The following is a 3,829-nucleotide window of genomic DNA, read 5'->3' on the forward strand; positions in this document are numbered from 1 at the left end:
CTCAGACACAAAAGAAAACAAAAACTAGTTGGTAGGCGTCAATGGCCAGCTCTAAGAGGGCCGTTGCTGTTCAGCCTGTACACAAAAGGAAGGAGCCATATCTGGTTAGAGTCTAAAAATACCATCCCTCGCCTCTCTTTGGACACAAACTAAACCACCTTGACAACAGAAATAACTCCATTCTTGCATAAATGCATAAAAATATAAAAAAAATAATTTGTTTATGAAACATCCCATATTATGTGCTACTTTTGTTTGTAACACATGTCAAGCATTTAAACCATTTCAGCAGCATTGATTTTTTTTTTTTTTTTTTTTTAGGGGGTGAAAATATGGATTTTCTTAGTGCGATATTTTTCGCTCCTCTGCTTTTGTTTTCTCTCGTGTAGGCAGTCATATTGCGAAAATTTTCGGTCTTCATTGTAAAGCACAGGATGGGTTTAAGAAGCTAAAAAAATTGCATTGTCAGGTGCGCCAGACGTTTCTCTTCAGTTTGGTAACACACAAAAATCGATTATTGTTCGTGTGTGTGTAAGTGTTTTCAGGTGGCACTAAAGGGTGGTTTAGTGATTGCTGTACCTATTCGATATGCGTGCTTTTAGATGTATCTCTGTTTTTCCAATATATAACGGCTGGCAGCAATCACACGTACATATGTAAACAGGAGAGGACTCTAGGTGTAAGAGTACCTTGTCTTTGATTTTGATGAGGGTGCCTATATCTCTAGCACTAACTTATTTTGAAGGCTACATGTGGGGCTGCCTGGCTGAGTAGTTTATGTAGCTAGTTCTCAAGGTGAAAACTATGTTTACCTCTATAAACAAGATTAAAATACATAGTGTGTATTGGAACATTTTCAAACTTTTGAGTCACAGAATTTAATAACTTGTTAATGGATTTGCCCCTGTGGATATCCGAAAAAAAAAAAAAGTGGGGAACACGTAATTTTAAGGAATATTTCTTATGTACTCTAATTCCATATGAAGTTGAAAATAATCTGAACAAATGTGACAGGCTCGGTTAGCCAGAGTTGTTATCAAATCACACTTTTGAATTATTGGACCGAATGATTTTAATTTCGTACATAATCCCTACGTGTCAGCAAGTGGGTTGGTGGAGGATTAGTGCCCCTCCCCGTAAAACAAATAACTCAAAGTCAAATGGCCACTCCTTACGGGATTATGGCGTCTGGCAATAGATAGATAGATAGACATAATCCCAAGAATGTTGGTTTCCGATAAACACTGGTACTGAAATTGGTGCTGACTCTAGGTATCTCAATATCTAACAAGAATAGAACTGCTCTGGGACCTGCTGCGAGGCTGACATCAAATTTGGAATCTCCATGTCAAATAACCTTATATGGGACCACTTTTATGTCTTAATAGGCTTAAAATAAGCAATTTTACGAAAGTTTTCGGTAGATGGCGCCACGTCTAGTGTCAGCTGATGGCAGACTTGGATTCTCCATGTCAAATTACCTAACACGGTACCACTTTTGTCTCCTACTTTTAACAAATCCGCCGAAGAAGAAGAAGAAGGAGAAGAAGAAGAAGAAGAACGCTGGCCACTCATGGACCTGCTGGCTATCGCCCCAGGTAAAAATGGCAGTTTATTAACCTTCCTCGTCTCAGCCATGATTTCTGTGTTTGGATGTCTCGAATTAAGATAGTTTAATAATTATGGTATACATATTTATGCTCTGACGATTTAAAAAACAAAGAAATTTCATCTACATACCACTGATAAAACATTGGCATAAATCGTCTGTGCAATCGTTAATCCAATTCTTCTCGTGAAATCTCAAATGAAATTTTACTTTGTGTTGGGGCAAGGGGATTCCCTATCATTACCCCCATCTACTTCTCTGTAAGCTTCCTCATTGATTAGATATGCAGTCTAAAACAGCTAAGTTCAGTAATTTACCAGAGTAATGATGACATGTAAATTACTTTCCAAATCAGAGGAGAAGGCCAACAGATTGCTCAAGGAATTGTTAAATGAAAGGATTTTATATATATATATATATATATATATATATATATATTCAAGCATACACACACATGTGAGCAGATCATTATTTCAAAATAAACTATTGCAATGGAGAAAACATGTAAACTGTGTGTGTGTGTGTGTGTGTGTAATTCACCGGGTCGGTCAGGATCACTTGATAGTCGTGATCGTCAGCTTTTACCCTCCCGGAAGGGAGCTGAGAGCTCATATAGTCCGATCTAAGGGCAAGGCTGTGACCTTCACACTCCCACACACCCGTTCCCTTGCTCAAGGGGGGACAGTAACCACCCACTTCGTCAGTGAAACTTTTCGCAACCTGAGCGAGGCGCGAACTCCCGTCCACCAGATGGGAGGCGAGAGGGTTACCACTGCACCAGCGAGCGGTGTGTGTGTGTGTGTGTGTGTGTGTGTGTGTGTGTGTGTGTGTGTGTGTGTGTGTGTGTGTGTGTGAAGGGTAATGTGTTGATCAGGGGGGATGTTGTGGTGTGTGGTATCAATAACGACAACAATAAAAACATGATAAAAACACCAATAACAATATCATTACAGGAAGACCACCAAAACAACAACAGGCACAGGTGGGAGTGAAGGTGGGGAGAGGAGGGAACAGGAGGATGGGAAGACGCAAGGGACAGGAAGAAAAAAGAAGAGGAAAAGAGGGAAAAGGAAGGTCGAGGGAGAGGGAGAACGAGAGGGAGAGGGAGGAGGAGAAAAAGAAGGAAGATGAAACAGGGAGGGAGGGAGAAGAAGAAGAATCAAAAGGGAAAGAAAGGAGGAGAAAGGGATGGAAAAGGAGACATTAGAGAAGAATGAGAGGCGGAAAAGAGGAAAAGAAAGGTGGGAACTGAGAAGGAAAAGAGTAGACAGTATAAGAGAGAAAGGCAAAAATAAAAGAATAAAAATAAGAAGGGAATCATGGGAAGAGTACAAAGGAAATTATGCAAAAAAGACAAAAAGAGACGAGGAGGAAGGAATATGAATAAACTAAATCTCTCTCTCTCTCTCTCTCTCTCTCTCTCTCTCTCTCTCTCTCTCTCTCTCTCTCTCTCTCTCTCTCTCTCTCTCTCTCTCTCTCTCTCTCTCTCTCACTCACTCACTTTATTCGATATGCAATATATTAACTTTGAATGTGTAAGTCGACAGGCCATGACCCAACAAGGCTTAGGTGGGTGGGGCTAGAATATGTGGAGACAGAGTGGTGGCGTATCGGTGTGATGATAAATGGCAGGATAAAACAGAAGTAGTTAATAGCTGGCCACAGATAATGGAGTGTCGAAACACAACCAATTTATTTCAGGATGCAGAAATCAGCCAAAATAAGAAATTTTGATAGTTCATAAATGGCTAGATATTATGGACTGACGGAAGTAGTAAAAACGATTTAAGGGTTAAGGAATCAGCTAAAACAAGAACCGATAACAGAATAAATGTTGAGTGAGCTATGTCGAAATTACATGTTAAGGAACAGCTAATCCACATGAACGAATCAAGTCCAAAAACAGGGTAGGGCAAGAGTGACTGGCATTCCTCTAGAACACACACACACACACACACACACACACACACACACACACACACACACACACACACACACACACACAATTTCCCATTATTATTCCCTCTCCTTCCTCCTGTCTCTCTCTCCTACTCCTTCCTTCACTTCACCACTACTCTTCACCACCTTACCATCCCCCACGCCCTTTCCCCACCTTATATGCCCCCACCAGTCCTCTCACTACCTCCTCTTTCTTCTCACCTTATGTCACAGTCATTTTACACCTCACATCCCTCTCCCTTCTGTCCCTTCTCCCTCTCG

This window comes from Coenobita brevimanus, chromosome 94 (assembly GCF_032717465.1).
Source record: "Coenobita brevimanus isolate Jiangsu-jjx chromosome 94, ASM3271746v2, whole genome shotgun sequence".
In the NCBI taxonomy this organism is placed as follows: domain Eukaryota; kingdom Metazoa; phylum Arthropoda; class Malacostraca; order Decapoda; family Coenobitidae; genus Coenobita; species Coenobita brevimanus.